Here is a 19551-nt window from a genome sequence, read left to right on the forward strand (position 1 = left end):
TAATTGATAACAAAGTATTAAAACCTTGGGTTACACGCAGTCGATATCCTGGTGTAATTATTAAACAAAGTATTAAAACCTTGTTACAGTTTAAGTCCCCAATTAGTTGGAATATTTGACTTCGGGTATAAGAATAAATTGACGAGGACACTCGCACTTTAAATTTATGACCGATGGACTGTTATGGACAAAAACCAGACGGACATATTAAATAATCCAGGACAAAGCACAATTAACCCATGGGCATAAAACTAAAATCAACACGTCAACCATCATGGTTACGGAAGTTTAAATAAGCATAATATATTTTATTTCATATTTCCTCGTACTTTTATTTATTGTCATTTTAATTATTGTTATTTATTTTATATTGTTAGTTAAATATCGTCATTTACTTTACGCTTCGCTTAAAATATAAAATCGACAAACCGGTCATAAAACGGTAAACCCCCTTTTATATATTATTATATATATTTTGTACAAATATAGTCGTTTAAAAATATAGTGTTTAATAAGCCCGCTCCCTGTGGAACGAACCGGACTTACTAAAAACTATACTACTCTACGATTAGGTACACTGCCTATAGTGTTGTAGCAAGGTTTAGGTATATCCCATTTGTAGATAAATAATTAAAACTTGTGTAAAATTATAGCATATTTAATAGTATTTTCTGCTAAAATATAATAGCTATTTTATATACACCTCGCACGACTATCAGTGTTAATATCGATAGATGAGAATCTCTTGGAATAAGTCAGGACTTAGAGTTATGTAAGAAAGATCATCGCTCCACCAGGTGTGACAAATAGGGTCCCTGGGGTAATGCCATGATTTTGAATGGTTTAAGTGTTAGTGGATGTCCGAAGGCTCTGCATGACGTGGTAGTAAGTGCCTTCATCACATACACACATACATGAATCTCTCAATTTCGAAGGTTGCCAGTCTTTGTGATGACTTGGATACGAATAAGCAACGAAAAAAAGTTTATATAATAATCAACGAAAATTTTATAGAAATCGTTTAAGGTGACAATAAAAGAAATGAAGTTCTTAGTAAATTAGGGTTATGTACAACACATACCATTTAAAGTAAAATATATTTTGAATAAAGGATTTGATTTGTAAAAGTGAAAGTAAAATTTCATATGTATTTGTCAAAATAAGTAATCATTTACTTTAACATATACGGTTTCTAAAATTTGTATGAATGACAATAAAATTGTAACATCCTGTTTTGGTTCAGCACGTGGGACGCCGTCCAAAGGCTTAGGACGCCGTCCAAGTTCAAAAGGCTGGACGCCATCCAGATTTTTGGGACGCCGTCCAGAACAACTGACAGGCCAGCTGTTGGTTTTTGACATTTTAAGAAGGGTATTTTGGTACTTTCACAATGGAACGAGTTTAAGGCCTTTAGATCAGTTTTGGTTGAGCCATTACTACACTTACACCAACCTCATCTTCTTCACTTCATTATAGAGAGATAGAGAGAGTGATTCCTAGAGTGAGAGAGCTCAAGCAAATGAGGAAGAAGCTATTTTCGGGTCTTACCTCGTGTGTTAAAGTTGTTCATCTAGTTGCTAGCTACACGGTGATAGTAGTGGTAAGTCCTAATCTCCATTTTCTTACTTAATTAGTGTTAAATGGTTAGTGTTTGGGTTAGGGTTGAACATAAAATCCATATGTGGTGATTTTGGGGATTTTGGGTAAAGATGGTTCATGTAAGACTAAAGATTTACTAACCCAGGGTTTCAAAGTCATAATTGGTGTTAATGAGTCTTAAAGGTTTAATAAATCACTAGCTCACTTGTGTTGTTAGTGAAAAGTGTTGTTAGGGTTCATAGTTGACTTGAAATGGGTCAAATGGGTGAGTTTGACCTAGCGGGTTAAATTGGGTATGAAAACACCCTAGTTATGCGTTGTTGGAAGTCTTAGAACCTTAATCACTAGCTTTTAGTGATTAGTTGGGGAGTTGGACCTTGAGTTGGTGATTTTAGGGCAAATGGGTCATAAATACCCATTTGGGCCATAAATGCACTAGTTAGACTAGTTGGTGGAAAGTCCAATTTATTATGTGTATTAATTGAGAGTTAATTGTGTTAGGTGACTCGCTTTAAAGAATTCAAGTTGTTATTGGAATTCTCACCTAGACGACAAGGTGAGTGGAATGATTATACATGTGTGTATATAATGTATCTATTTTTAGGGCGGGGGTTGGGGCCAGGTATACGTGTCTATACCACCGAGAGTTAGTGATATATTTCGTTGTACACTAACGATGGACATTTCGTTGTCCAAATTGCCCAAGAGTTAGTGATATATTTCGTTGTACACTAACGATTGCTTGAACGGATATTTCGTTGTCCGTGTCGCCTAGGGGTTAGTGATATATGTAGTTGTACACTAACGGTTATTACGAACACCGATGGAAAATTCGAAGTACCATTTGAAATGTCCCGTTCTTATTGATTAAAAACGTTCCATATTAATTGATTTCGTTGCGAGGTTTTGACCTCTATATGAGACGTTTTTCAAAGACTGCATTCATTTTTAAAACAAACCATAACCTTTATTTCATAAATAAAGGTTTAAAAAGCTTTACGTAGATTATCAAATAATGATAATCTAAAATATCCTGTTTACCCACGACCATTACATAATGGTTTACAATACAAATATGTTACATCGAAATCAATTTCTTGAATGCAGTTTTTACACAATATCATACAAACATGGACTCCAAATCTTGTCCTTATTTTAGTATGCAACAGCGGAAGCTCTTAATATTCACCTGAGAATAAACATGCTTTAAACGTCAACAAAAATGTTGGTGAGTTGTAGGTTTAACCTATATATATCAAATCGTAACAATAGACCACAAGATTTCATATTTCAATACACATCCCATACATAGAGATAAAAATCATTCATATGGTGAACACCTGGTAACCGACATTAACAAGATGCATATATAAGAATATCCCCATCATTCCGGGACACCCTTCGGATATGATATAAATTTCGAAGTACTAAAGCATCCGGTACTTTAGATGGGGTTTGTTAGGCCCAATAGATCTATCTTTAGGATTCGCGTCAATTAGGGTGTATGTTCCCTAATTCTTAGATTACCAGACTTAATAAAAAGGGGCATATTCGATTTCGATAATTCAACCATAGAATGTAGTTTCACGTACTTGTGTCTATTTTGTAAATCATTTATAAAACCTGCATGTATTCTCATCCCAAAAATATTAGATTTTAAAAGTGGGACTATAACTCACTTTCACAGATTTTTACTTCGCCGGGAACTAAGACTTGGCCACTGGTTAATTCACAAACCTATAACAATATATACATATATATCAAAGTATGTTCAAAATATATTTACAACACTTTTAATATATTTTGATATTTTAAGTTTATTAAGTCAGCTGTCCTCGTTAGTAACCTACAACTAGTTGTCCACAGTTAGATATACAGAAATAAATCGATAAATATTATCTTGAATCAATCCACGACCCAGTGTATACGTATCTCAGTATTGATCACAACTCAAACTATACATATTTTGGAATCAACCTCAACCCTGTATAGCTAACTCCAACATTCACATATAGAGTGTCTATGGTTGTTCCGAAATATATATAGATGTGTCGACATGATAGGTCGAAACATTGTATACGTGTCTATGGTATCTCAAGATTACATAATATACAATACAAATTGATTAAGTTATGGTTGGAATAGATTTGTTACCAATTTTCACGTAGCTAAAATGAGAAAAATTATCCAATCTTGTTTTACCCATAACTTCTTCATTTTAAATCCGTTTTGAGTGAATAAAATTGCTATGGTTTCATATTGAACTCTATTTTATGAATCTAAACAGAAAAAGTATAGGGTTATAGTCGGAAAAATATGTTACAAGTCATTTTTGTAAAGGTAGTCATTTCAGTCGAAAGAACGACGTCTAGATGACCATTTTAGAAAACATACTTCCACTTTGAGTTTAACCATAATTTTTGGATATAGTTTCATGTTCATAATAAAAATAATTTTCTCAGAATAATAACTTTTAAATCAAAGTTTATCATAGTTTTTAATTAACTAACCCAAAACAGCCCGCGGTGTTACTACGACGGCGTAAATCCGGTTTTACGGTGTTTTTCGTGTTTCCAGGTTTTAAATCATTAAGTTAGCATATCATATAGATATAGAACATGTGTTTAGTTAATTTTAAAAGTCAAGTTAGAAGGATTAACTTTTGTTTGCGAACAAGTTTAGAATTAACTAAACTATGTTCTAGTGATTACGAGTTTAAACCTTCGAATAAGATAGTTTTATATATATGAATCGAATGATGTTATGAACATCATTACTACCTCAAGTTTAGTAGGTAAACCTACTGGAAGTGACAAGAAATGATCTAGCTTTAAAGGATCTTGGATGGCTTGAAAGTTCTTGAAGTAGGATCATGACACAAAAAACAAGTTCAAGTAAGATTTTTACTCGAATTAAGATAGTTTATAGTTATAGAAATTGAATCAAAGTTTGAATATGAATATTACCTTGAATAAGAAAGATAACCTACTGTATATAACAAAGGCTTCTTGATCTTAGATGATTACTTGGAATGGATTAGAAAGCTTGGAAGTAAATTAGTAAACTTGAAGGGATTTTTGAAGTGTTCTTGAAGTGTTCTTCCTATGATGATTATAGCTTGATTCTTGAAGTGATTTTTGATGAAGATGATGATTAACTACTGGAAAAATACGTTCATAATAGTGTGTGTGTGTGTTGAGAGAGAATTAAAAAGAGAATTGGAAGTGAAATGGAGTGAATGATGAGTGGTAATTGGTGAGTGGTGAGTGGGGTTAAAAGGAGTTCTAGTTAGTTAACTAGCTCATGGTAGAAGTTAAAATTGATTAGTCATACATGACATAATCAAGAGTGGAATCCCATGCTAGTTCCTATTGGTATATACCCATAGTAAGTACGTTTTGAAGCTGTGTATAATACGGGTAAGAATACGACTAGAATTCATGATGAAAGAAAAGGATGGGAAAGTAACTGTAACCATTTTTGTTAAGTATGAGTGTTTTGATATATGTCTTGAAGTCTTCCAAAAGTATTTTAATACATCTAAATACACTACATGTATATACATTTTAACTGAGTCGTTAAGTCATCGTTAGTCGTTACATGTAAGTGTTGTTTTGAAACCTTTAAGTTAACGATCTCAATTAATGTTGTTAACCCATTGTTTATTATATCTAATGAGATGTTAAATTATTATATTATCATGATATTATGATATATTAATATATCTTAATATGATATATATACATTTAAATGTCGTTACAACGATAATCGTTACATATATGTCTCGTTTCGAAATCCTTAAGTTAGTAGTCTTGTTTATATGTATATAATTCATTGTTAATATACTTATGGAGATACTTACTTATCATAATATCATGTTAACTATATATATAACCATATATATGTCATCATATAGTTTTTACAAGTTTTAACGTTCGTGAATCACTGGTCAACTTGGGTGGTCAATTGTTTATATGAAACCTATTTTAATTAATCAGGTCTTAACAAGTTTGATTGCTTAACATGTTGGAAAGATTTAATCATGTAAATATCAATCTCAATTAATATATATAAACATGGAAAAGTTCGGGTCACTACAGTACCTACCCGTTAAATAAATTTCGTCCCGAAATTTTAAGCTGTTGAAGGTGTTGACGAATCTTCTGGAAATAGATGCGGGTATTTCTTCTTCATCTGATCTTCACGCTCCCAGGTGAACTCGTGTACGAGCATTCCATCGAACCTTAACAATTGGTATCTTGTTTTGCTTAAGTCTTTTAACCTCACGATCCATTATTTCGACGGGTTCTTCGATGAATTGAAGTTTTTCGTTGATTTGGATTTCATCTAATGGAATAGTGAGATCTTCTTTAGCAAAACATTTCTTCAAATTCGAGACGTGGAAAGTGTTATGTACAGCCGCGAGTTGTTGAGGTAACTCAAGTCGGTAAGCTACTGGTCCGACACGATCAATAATCTTGAATGGTCCAATATACCTTGGATTTAATTTCCCTCGTTTACCAAATCGAACAACGCCTTTCCAAGGTGCAACTTTAAGCATGACCATCTCTCCAATTTCAAATTCTATATCTTTTCTTTTAATGTCAGCGTAGCTCTTTTGTCGACTTTGGGCGATTTTCAACCGTTGTTGAATTTGGATGATCTTCTCGGTAGTTTCTTGTATAATCTCCGGACCCGTAATCTGTCTATCCCCCACTTCACTCCAACAAATTGGAGACCTGCACTTTCTACCATAAAGTGCTTCAAACGGCGCCATCTCAATGCTTGAATGGTAGCTGTTGTTGTAGGAAAATTCTGCTAATGGTAGATGTCGATCCCAACTGTTTCCGAAATCAATAACACATGCTCGTAGCATGTCTTCAAGCATTTGTATCATCCTTTCACTCTGCCCATCAGTTTGTGGATGATAGGCAGTACTCATGTCTAGACGAGTTCCTAATGCTTGCTATAATGTCTGCCAGAATCTTGAAATAAATCTGCCATCCCTATCAGAGATAATAGAGATTGGTATTCCATGTCTGGAGACGACTTCCTTCAAATACAGTCGTGCTAACTTCTCCATCTTGTCATCTTCTCTTATTGGTAGGAAGTGTGCTGATTTGGTGAGACGATCAACTATTACCCAAATAGTATCAAAACCACTTGAAGTCCTTGGCAATTTAGTGATGAAATCCATGGTAATGTTTTCCCATTTCCATTCCGGGATTTCGGGTTGTTGAAGTAGACCTAATGGTTTCTGATGCTCAGCTTTGACCTTAGAATACGTCAAACATTCTCCTACGTATTTAGCAACATCGGCTTTCATACCCGGCCACCAAAAATGTTTCTTGAGATCCTTGTACATCTTCCCCGTTCCAGGATGTATTGAGTATCTGGTTTTATGAGCTTCTCTAAGTACCATTTCTCTCATATCTCCAAATTTTGGTACCCAAATCCTTTCAGCCCTATACCGAGTTCCGTCTTCCCAAATATTAAGATGCTTCTCCGATCCTTTGGGTATTTCATCCTTTAAATTTCCCTCTTTTAAAACTCCTTGTTGTGCCTCCTTTATTTGAGTAGTAATGTTATTATGAATCATTATATTCATAGATTTTACTCGAATGGGTTCTCTGTCCTTCCTGCTCAAGGCATCGGCTACCACATTTGCCTTCCCCGGGTGGTAACGAATCTCAAAGTCGTAATCATTCAATAATTCAATCCACCTACGCTGCCTCATATTCAGTTGTTTCTGATTAAATATGTGTTGAAGACTTTTGTGGTCGGTATATATAATACTTTTGACCCCATATAAGTAGTGCCTCCAAGTCTTTAATGCGAAAACAACCGCGCCTAATTCCAAATCATGCGTCATATAATTTTGTTCGTGAATCTTCAATTGTCTAGACGTATAAGCAATCACCTTCGTTCGTTGCATTAATACACAACCGAGACCTTGCTTTGATGCATCACAATAAATCACAAAATCATCATTCCCTTCAGGCAATGACAATATAGGTGCCGTAGTTAGCTTTTTCTTCAATAACTGAAACGCTTTCTCTTGTTCATCATTCCATTCAAATTTCTTCCCTTTATGCGTTAATGCAGTCAAGGGTTTTGCTATTCTGGAAAAGTCTTGGATGAACCTTCTGTAGTAACCAGCTAGTCCTAAAAACTGGCGTATGTGTTTCGGAGTTTTCGGGATTTCCCACTTTTCAACAGTTTCTATCTTTGCCGGATCCACCTTAATACCTTCTTTGTTCACTATGTGACCGAGGAATTGAACTTCTTCCAACCAAAATGCACACTTTGAAAACTTAGCGTACAATTCTTCCTTCCTCAATACTTCTAACACCTTTCTCAAATGTTCACCGTGTTCTTGGTCATTCTTTGAGTAAATAAGTATGTCATCAATGAAAACAATGACAAACTTGTCAAGGTATGGTCCACACACTCGGTTCATAAGGTCCATGAACACAGCTGGTGCATTAGTTAAACCAAATGGCATGACCATAAACTCGTAATGACCGTAACGTGTTCTGAAAGCAGTCTTTGGAATATCATCTTCTTTCACCCGCATTTGATGATACCCGGAACGTAAGTCAATCTTTGAATAAACAGACGAGCCTTGTAGTTGATCAAATAAGTCGTCGATTCTCGGTAGTGGGTAGCGGTTCTTGATGGTAAGTTTGTTCAACTCTCGGTAGTCGATACACAACCTGAATGTACCATCTTTCTTCTTGACAAACAAAACAGGAGCTCCCCACGGTGATGTGCTTGGTCGAATGAAACCACGCTCTAAAAGTTCTTGTAATTGGCTTTGCAGTTCTTTCATCTCGCTGGGTGCGAGTCTGTAAGGAGCACGAGCTATTGGTGCAGCTCCTCGTACAAGATCTATTTGAAATTCAACGGATCGATGTGGGGGTAATCCCGGTAATTCTTTCGGAAATACATCGGGAAATTCTTTTGCAATGGGAACATCATTGATGCTCTTTTCTTCAGTTTGTACTTTCTCGACGTGTGCTAGAACAGCATAGCAACCTTTTCTTATTAGTTTTTGTGCCTTCAAATTACTAATAAGATGTAGCTTCGTGTTGCCCTTTTCTCCGTACACCATTAAGGGTTTTCCTTTTTCTCGTATAATGCGAATTGCATTTTTGTAACAAACGATCTCTGCTTTCACTTCTTTCAACCAGTCCATACCTATTATCACATCAAAACTCCCTAACTCTACTGGTATCAAATCAATCTTAAATGTTTCGCTAACCAGTTTAATTTCTCGATTCCGACATATATTATCTGCTGAAATTAACTTACCATTTGCTAATTCGAGTAAAAATTTACTATCCAAAGGCGTCAATGGACAACTTAATTTAGCACAAAAATCTCTACTCATATAGCTTCTATCCGCACCCGAATCAAATAAAACGTAAGCAGATTTATTGTCAATAAGAAACGTACCCGTAACAAGCTCCGGGTCTTCCTGTGCCTCTGCCGCATTAATATTGAAAACTCTTCCGCGGCCTTGTCCATTCGTGTTCTCCTGGTTCGGGCAATTTCTAATAATGTGGCCCGGTTTTCCACATTTATAACAAACTACATTGGCATAACTTGCTCCGACACTACTTGCTCTGCCATTACTCGTTCCGACACCATTTGTTCCTTTCGTTCTGTTAACCCCTGGTCCGTAGACCTCACACTTCACCGTGCTATGACCATTTCTTTTACACTTGTTGCAAAATTTGGTGCAGAACCCCGAGTGATACTTTTCACACCTTAAGCATAGCTGCTTCTGATTGTTGTTGTTGTTGCGGTTATTATTATTGTTAGGATGATTGTTGTAGTTGCTGTTGTTGTTGTTGTTGTTGTTGTTGTTGGGCCGTTTGTTGTAGTTGCGATTGATGTTGCGATTGTTGGGATAATTGTTGCGATTATTGTTGTAATTGCTGTTGTTGTTGTATTGGAGATTCTTATCACCGTTTTCCTCCCACTTTATTTTGACTTGCTTCACATTGGCCTCTTCAGCAGTCTGTTCTTTAATTCTTTCTTCAATCTGGTTCACTAGTTTGTGAGCCATTCTACATGCCTGTTGTATGGAGGCGGGCTCGTGTGAACTTATATCTTCTTGGATTCTTTCCGGTAATCCTTTCACAAACGCGTCGATCTTCTCTTCCTCATCTTCGAACGCTCCCGGACACAATAGGCACAATTCTGTGAATCGTCTTTCGTACGTGGTAATATCAAATCCTTGGGTTCGTAACCCTCTAAGTTCTGTCTTGAGCTTATTGACCTCGGTTCTGGGACGGTACTTCTCGTTCATCAAGTGCTTAAATGCTGACCACGGTAGTGCGTACGCATCGTCTTGTCCCACTTGCTCTAGATAGGTATTCCACCATGTTAACGCAGAACCTGTGAAGGTATGCGTAGCGTACTTCACTTTGTCCTCTTCAGTACACTTACTTATGGCAAACACAGATTCGACCTTCTCAGTCCACCGTTTCAATCCGATCGGTCCTTCGGTTCCATCAAATTCCAAAGGTTTGCAGGCAGTGAATTCTTTGTATGTGCATCCTACACGATTTCCTGTACTGCTAGATCCAAGGTTATTGTTGGTATGTAGCGCAGCCTGTACTGCGGCTATGTTTGAAGCTAGAAAAGTACGGAATTCCTCTTCATTCATATTCACGGTGTGTCGAGTAGTCGGTGCCATTTCCTTCAAAATAGTCAAATGGAACAAGTTAATCATACAGAATATTAAGAGTAGTTAATAGTATTTCGTAGCATAATATGAACTCATTTATAAAAGCTTTTTCTTCATATTAGCGTTTTATAAGTTTAAATTCGGGAAGTACCTACCCGTTAAGTTCATACTTAGTAGCTAATATACAATTCAACTACTATAATTCTATATGAAAAACTGATTATAATAATATTTCGCGTTCAAACTTTTACACAATATTTTACAAACTTACAATACCGCTTATTTTACATATAGCATGAAATATAGCACACAATAAATTTGATACAAGATGGTTGTGAAGATAATTCTAGCTAGTACACAAGTCGTTCAGCAAAGACAATAAAGACACGTAATTCATACGCCCAGAAACAAGTCATGCATTCTGGTTTTACTAGGATTACTTCCCATCCTTGGTCTTGTGGAACATAACCGTTATGGCCGTTGATAAGACAGCGTGTTGTAACGTCGTCAAAGGGACGAGGGTTACGTAATGTCCAACAGTCCCGTAACAATCTAAAAACCTCATTTCTTACCCCAATTACCGACTCCGTCACTTGTGGGAACGTTTTGTTTAATAGTTGTAGCCCGATGTTCTTGTTCTCACTTTGGTGAGAAGCGAACATTACTAATCTGTAAGCATAACATGCTTCTTTATGTTGCATGTTAGCCGCTTTTTCTAAATCACGAAGTCCAATATTCGGATATATTGAGTCAAAATAATTTCTTAACCCATTGCGTAAAATAGCATTTGGGTTCCCCGCAATATATGCGTCAAAGTAAACACATCGTAACTTATGGATTTCCCAATGTGATATCCCCCATCTTTCGAACGAAAGCCTTTTATAAACCAAGGCATTCTTGAAACGTTCTTCGAATGTCTTACAAACTGATCTCGCCTTAAATAGTTGTGCCGAAGAATTCTGACCGACTCTAGACAAGATTTCATCAATCATGTCTCCGGGTAGGTCTCTTAAAATATTGGGTTGTCTATCCATTTTGTGTTTTTATACTGTAAAATAGACAAGAGTTAGATTCATAAAAAAAAAATACTTATTAATACAAGCAATTTTTACATATATCATAAAGCATAAGCACACTATATTACTTATATTACACCACATGAATACAACTATCTTATTCCGACTCGCTTGTTTCTTCTTCTTCGGTTTTGGTTCGTTTTGCCAAGTTTGTAGGGATATATGATGTTCCCCTAATACGAGCCGTCGTTATCCACATTGGTTTAGAAAAACCTGGTGGTTTAGAGGTTCCCGGGTCATTGTTACAACTTAAGGACTTCGGGGGTTGACGATACATATAAAGTTCATCGAGGTTGGAATTAGATTTCTCTATTTTTATGCCCTTTCCCTTATTATTTTCTTTTGCCTTTTTAAATTCAGTTGGGGTAATTTCTATAACATCATCGGAATTCTCGTCGGAATCCGATTCATCGGAGAATTGGTAATCCTCCCAATATTTTGCTTCCTTGGCGGAAACACCATTGACCATAATTAACCTTGGTCGGTTGGTTGAGGATTTTCTTTTACTTAACCATTTTATTATTTCCCCCACCGGTTCTATTTCTTCATCCGGTTCCGATTCTTCTTCCGGTTCCGATTCTTCTTCCGGTTCCGACTCTTCTTCCGGTTCCTCTTCGGGAACTTGTGAATCAGTCCACGAATCATTCTAATTTACATTTGACTCTTCATTATTATTAGGTGAGTCAATGGGACTTGTTCTAGAGGTAGACATCTATCACATAATATCAAACGCGTTAAGAGATTAATATATCACATAATATTCACATGTTAAAAATATATAGTTTCCAACAAAATTTGTTAAGCAATCATTTTTCAAGTAAACACGGTCGAAGTCCAGACTCACTAATGTATCCTAACAAACTAGATAAGACACACTAATGCAAAATTCTGGTTCTCTAAGACCAACGCTCGGATACCAACTGAAATGTCCCGTTCTTATTGATTAAAAACGTTCCATATTAATTGATTTCGTTGCGAGGTTTTGACCTCTATATGAGACGTTTTTCAAAGACTGCATTCATTTTTAAAACAAACCATAACCTTTATTTCATAAATAAAGGTTTAAAAAGCTTTACGTAGATTATCAAATAATGATAATCTAAAATATCCTGTTTACCCACGACCATTACATAATGGTTTACAATACAAATATGTTACATCGAAATCAATTTCTTGAATGCAGTTTTTACACAATATCATACAAACATGGACTCCAAATCTTGTCCTTATTTTAGTATGCAACAGCGGAAGCTCTTAATATTCACCTGAGAATAAACATGCTTTAAACGTCAACAAAAATGTTGGTGAGTTATAGGTTTAACCTATATATATCAAATCGTAACAATAGACCACAAGATTTCATATTTCAATACACATCCCATACATAGAGATAAAAATCATTCATATGGTGAACACCTGGTAACCGACATTAACAAGATGCATATATAAGAATATCCCCATCATTCCGGGACACCCTTCGGATATGATATAAATTTCGAAGTACTAAAGCATCCGATACTTTGGATGGGGTTTGTTAGGCCCAATAGATCTATCTTTAGGATTCGCGTCAATTAGGGTGTCTGTTCCCTAATTCTTAGATTACCAGACTTAATAAAAAGGGGCATATTCGATTTCGATAATTCAACCATAGAATGTAGTTTCACGTACTTGTGTCTATTTTGTAAATCATTTATAAAACCTGCATGTATTCTCATCCCAAAAATATTAGATTTTAAAAGTGGGACTATAACTCACTTTCACATATTTTTACTTCATCGGGAAGTAAGACTTGACCACTGGTTGATTCACGAACCTATAACAATATATACATATATATCAAAGTATGTTCAAAATATATTTACAACACTTTTAATATATTTTGATGTTTTAAGTTTATTAAGTCAGCTGTCCTCGTTAGTAACCTACAACTAGTTGTCCACAGTTAGATATACAGAAATAAATCGATAAATATTATCTTGAATCAATCCACGACCCAGTGTATACGTATCTCAGTATTGATCACAACTCAAACTATACATATTTTGGAATCAACCTCAACCCTGTATAGCTAACTCCAACATTCACATATAGAGTGTCTATGGTTGTTCCAAAATATATATAGATGTGTCGACATGATAGGTCGAAACATTGTATACGTGTCTATGGTATCTCAAGATTACATAATATACAATACAAGTTGATTAAGTTATGGTTGGAATAGATTTGTTACCAATTTTCACGTAGCTAAAATGAGAAAAATTATCCAATCTTGTTTTACCCATAACTTCTTCATTTTAAATCCGTTTTGAGTGAATAAAATTGCTATGGTTTCATATTGAACTCTATTTTATGAATCTAAATAGAAAAAGTATAGGTTTATAGTCGGAATAATAAGTTACAAGTCGTTTTTGTAAAGGTAGTCATTTCAGTCGAAAGAACGACGTCTAGATGACCATTTTAGAAAACATACTTCCACTTTGAGTTTAACCATAATTTTTGGATATAGTTTCATGTTCATAATAAAAATCATTTTCTTAGAATAACAACTTTTAAATCAAAGTTTATCATAGTTTTTAATTAACTAACCCAAAACAGCCCGCGGTGTTACTACGACGGCGTAAATCCGGTTTTACGGTGTTTTTTGTGTTTCCAGGTTTTAAATCATTAAGTTAGCATATCATATAGATATAGAACATGTGTTTAGTTAATTTTAAAAGTCAAGTTAGAAGGATTAACTTTTGTTTGCGAACAAGTTTAGAATTAACTAAACTATGTTCTAGTGATTACGAGTTTAAACCTTCGAATAAGATAGTTTTATATATATGAATTGAATGATGTTATGAACATCATTACTATCTCAAGTTTAGTAGGTAAACCTACTGGAAGTGACAAGAAATGATCTAGCTTCAAAGGATCTTGGATGGCTTGAAAGTTCTTGAAGTAGGATCATGACACAAAAAACAAGTTCAAGTAAGATTTTTACTCGAATTAAGATAGTTTATAGTTATAGAAATTGAATCAAAGTTTGAATATGAATATTACCTTGAATAAGAAAGATAACCTACTGTATATAACAAAGGCTTCTTGATCTTAGATGATTACTTGGAATGGATTAGAAAGCTTGGAAGTAAATTAGTAAACTTGAAGGGATTTTTGAAGTGTTCTTCCTATGATGATTATAGCTTGATTCTTGAAGTGATTTTTAATGAATATGATGATTAACTACTGGAAAAATATGTTCATAATAGTGTGTGTGTGTGTGTTGAGAGAGAATTAAAAAGAGAATTGGAAGTGAAATGGAGTGAATGATGAGTGGTAATTGGTGAGTGGTGAGTGGGATTAAAAGGAGTTCTAATTAGTTGACTAGCTCATGGTAGAAGTTAAAATTGATTAGTCATACATGACATAATCAAGAGTGGAATCCCATGCTAGTTCCTATTGGTATATACCCATAGTAAGTACGTTTTGAAGCTGTGTATAATATGGGTAAGAATACGACTAGAATTCTTGATGAAAGAAAAGGATGGGAAAGTAACTGTAACCATTTTCGTTAAGTATGAGTGTTTTGATATATGTCATGAAGTCTTCCAAAAGTATTTTAATACATCTAAATACACTACATGTATATACATTTTAACTGAGTCGTTAAGTCATCGTTAGTCGTTACATGTAAGTGTTGTTTTGAAACCTTTAAGTTAACAATCTCAATTAATGTTGTTAACCCATTGTTTATTATATCTAATGAGATGTTAAATTATTATATTATCATGATATTATGATATATTAATATATCTTAATATGATATATATACATTTAAATGTCGTTACAACGATAATCGTTACATATATGTCTCGTTTCGAAATCCTTAAGTTAGTAGTCTTGTTTATATGTATATAACTCATTGTTAATATACTTATGGAGATACTTACTTATCATAATCTCATGTTAACCATATGTATATCCATATATATATATCGTCATGTCGTTTTTACAAGTTTTAACGTTCGTGAATCGCCGGTCAACTTGGGTGGTCAATTGTCTATATGAAACATATTTCAATTAATCAAGTCTTAACAAGTTTGATTGCTTAACATGTTGGAAACATTTAATCATGTAAATATCAATCTCAATTAATATATATAAACATGGAAAAGTTCGGGTCACTACACCATTCCCTTGTGTTATTGGTTAACCATAATTACACGTTGTGTTGTAGTATATATATATGCTATTGATGTGCTAGTTTGTGATCTTGAAGAGTTTAGAGTTATACTTGCGATGGTATGCTTTGTAAATTGCTAGCGTGTATGAGGTATTTGTGTAAGTGCTTGCAAGTAGGTGTATTATATATGTATATGTATAATTGTTGCATTCACTAAGCGTAAGCTTACCCTCTCGTTGTTTACCTTTTTAGGATCCGGCTTGGATAAAGGAAAAGGTATTCGCTTGGACTAGTGGCACCTCGGGGGTTTTAGCTTTATGGAAAGTTCGGCCAAGATTTGGGTAGTTTAACCCCAAACACCATGCTCTAAGTGTCGTTTGGTATTTAAACTTTTGTGGTTGAAACTTATCTTTTTGAACGAAATTGTAAAACGGGTTGTTGTGGGCCCAGTGATGTAAACTTGGTTTTTATTGTGGGAATCTCTTAGTTTTACATATATTGATGTGATGTGATAATTGGTTTCGCTGAAAAAAGTGTCGGGAGTCGGATTTTTTGCACACGTGTAAAACGAGACAGATCAGTCCCTGGCAGTTCATTGGGACACCGTCCCAAATACTTGGACGCCGTCCCAGTATTAAAGGCTGGACGCCGTCCAGAATTCTGGACGCCGTCCAGATGGTCTGTCCAGCAAATTTTTTTTGTGTCGTGTTTTTGGTATAATGAGGGTTGGGTTGTTACAAGTGGTATTAGAGCATGGTCTAAGGGATTTAGGTGACTTGAGATAGGCGCCTAGACTTAGACTTTCGTGTTGTGGAATTATATGCGGGACTTGTAGGGCTACGGGTCGGTGTGGGGTTTGATTAGTTCTTTGATGCATAGGCGGACTAACTATGCTATATTATGATGTTACTAATCGGGTGTTATTGTTTTGAACATCGAGCAAGATGATTGTGATACGTTTGAGCGTGGCACGGCATGTGAGCGTAATAGTGAGTCACGACCACTATTACGGTTGCAAGTCAAGTCAAGCAAGGACGTGCGACAAGCATTGAGCTAGATGTGGGTTGTGCGTGCGGTCATATGCATAGGTATATATGTGTATTAGTTGTTGGTAATGACTAATCCGTTTTTAATCTTTAGAATGAAGATGAGAAACGAAACGAATACGAATGGCAATGGTGGTCCCTCTCATGTGGAGGAAGATGAGATGACTACCAAGATTGAGACCGCTTTAGAAAACTATGTTTCGGTTTTCTCACGAAGGGTTAAACAAATATTCGAAGAGTCGGTTTCGGAAAAAATTGTCGATATGATTCAAGAACGGATGACTAATGCCGTTAAAGAAGAAGTTGAAAGGAGGTTTCCTAGACCTCAAAATGTGGGCGAGTTGGAGTTTAGCTATAAGAACTTCTTGGCAACTAAGACTCCTCACTTTCACGGGGATCCCGACCCCATGAAGAGTGCGGCTTGGATTTCCAATGTTGAAGGTTGTTTTCGCACGACCGAGTGCCCTCCCGAAAAGAAAACAAGGCTTGCTACTAGTTTGTTAAGGGGCCATGCTAAAGATTGGCTCGATGGCAAGATTGATATGGTGGGTGATGCAGCTTTTGTAGGGTTATGTTGGGCGGATTTCAAGAAGGAGTTTTTCCTTGATATCGTACGCAAGCGGATCTTTCCAAATTGCGCAACGAGTTAAGGAACATGCGTCAAGGGTCTTTGGACCTAAACACTCTCAAAACCAATTTTCTCACCAAGGCGCATTTTTGCCCCTAGTATGTGGGAAATGATCAATTGTTAATGGAAGACTTTCATGCGACCCTTAGAGACGATTTGAAGGGTAAAATTAGTATTGGTCAAGTTAAGACTTTTGCAAAGCTTTTGGCGGTGGTGAAGGGGCTTGAAGTGCAAGCTCCGAGTCCGGTTAGTTATGCGCCAAGTAAAAGAAAGTTTGAAGCTTCTAGTTTTTCTAACAAGAAGAGTAAAGGAGTATTCGAAAGTATTGGTAGTATGAAGAAAGGTGCTCCTAGTGTTCACGTGACCACATGTTACAATTGTGGGCAAAAAGGTCACTACTCTCATAATTGCCCAAAACCGCGTACTAATGTGATCACATGTTTTAATTGTCAACAAGAAGGGCACCGAAAGTCGGAGTGTACCGAACTCCGAAATGATCAAGTTAATAGAATAGAGAAGGCGGCAGGGTCGGCAAGGGGACATAATTATTTGATGACCAATGATGAAGCTAAGCAATCCAATGAAGTCGTCTCAGGTACTTTCATGGTTAACTCTAATCCGGCGAGGATTCTATTTGATAGCGGTGCAAATTTATCGTTTGTGTCTCCAAAATTTGTGCCTAAACTTAATAAACCGTTAGCTAAGTTAAGTCGTCCAGTAGAAGTCGAAATAGCGGATAGCAAGACGGTGCTAGTGGTTGATGTGTGTAAAAATTGTAATGTTGTGTTTGGTGCCGAAAACTTTAAAATTGACTTACGGTCCGGCTATCACCAAATGCGGGTCCGTGAGGAAGATATTGAGAAAACGGCCTTTCGAACGCGTTACGGGCATTTTGAATTTGTGGTTATGCCTTTTGGTCTTACGAATGCACTGACGGCATTCATGGATCTTGTGAACCGAGTGTGCCAACCTATGTTGGACAAGTCGGTAATTATGTTCATTGACGATATTCTTGTATATTCTAGGAGTATGAAGGAACACGAACATCATTTGCGCAAAGTGTTGAAGACTTTGAGAAAAGAGAAGTTATATGCTAAGTACTCAAAATGTGAATTTCGGCTAAGGGAGGTTCAATTCCTTGGCCATATTGTGAACAAGGATGGTATTCAAGTAGATCCGGGGAAGATAGAAACGGTGAAGAGTTGGGGACAACCGACTACGCCTACGAAAATCCAAAGTTTTCTCAGATTGGCCGGTTATTATCGTCGGTTTATCCAAGACTTTTCCAAGATTTCTTCGCCATTAACTAAGTTGACAAGGAAGAATACGAGATTCAATTGGGAGAACGAACAAGAAATTGCTTTTCAATTGTTGAAAGATAAATTGTGTAAAGCTTCGGTCTTAGTATTGCCGAAAGGTGTAGATGATATGACGGTCTATTGTGATGCTTCCTTGAATGGGCTCGGGTGTGTTCTATTGCAACGAGGTAAAGTCATCGCTTACGCCTCTCGCCAATTAAAGGAACATGAAAAGAGATACCCGACTCATGATCTCGAATTAGCGGCGGTGGTCCATGCTTTGAAAATTTGGCGCCATTACTTGTATGGTGTCAAGTGTACGATTTATTCGGATCATAAGAGTTTGAAACATCTTTTTGATCAATGGGATTTGAATTATCGTCAACGTAGATGGATGGATGTGGTGATGGATTATGATTGTGAGATACTTTATCATCCGGGAAAAGCGAATGTGGTCGCGGATGCGTTAAGCCAAAAGAGTCACCACCCAGTGTTACGATTGGGATTGTTACGTATGATTATTACTAACAATTTTCTTGAAAAACTTGGTGTGATTCAAATAGAGGCTTACGTTCACAACAAGCATGCGGAACGAATTGTGGGGCAATCGGAATTCATTACGATAGGTTCGCGTGGTTTATTGTCTTTTCAAGAAAGAGTGTGGGTGCCTAAGATGGGTGATTTCTGAGAGGTGCTTCTTGATGAAGCGGATAAGTCTAAATATTCTATTCATCCGAGTGTGACAAAGATGTACCTCGATTTGAAAAAAGATTATTGGTGGCCGGGCATGAAACGCAACGTTGTTAAGTATGTTGAGCAATGCGTCACGTGTTTGCAAGTTAAAGCCGAACACCAAAAGCCGTATGGTAAGTTGCAACCGCTAGAAATTCCGATGTGGAAGTGGGAGCATATTACCATGGATTTTATTACCAAGTTGCCGAAAACGGCAAGAACCCAATTTGACACTATTTGGGTGATTGTCGATAGATTGACGAAGAGTGCGTTGTTTCTTCCTATTAAAGAAGCAATTTCGTCAGAGGCACT

Source organism: Rutidosis leptorrhynchoides, chromosome 7 (assembly GCF_046630445.1).
Source record: "Rutidosis leptorrhynchoides isolate AG116_Rl617_1_P2 chromosome 7, CSIRO_AGI_Rlap_v1, whole genome shotgun sequence".
Lineage (NCBI taxonomy): Eukaryota > Viridiplantae > Streptophyta > Magnoliopsida > Asterales > Asteraceae > Rutidosis > Rutidosis leptorrhynchoides.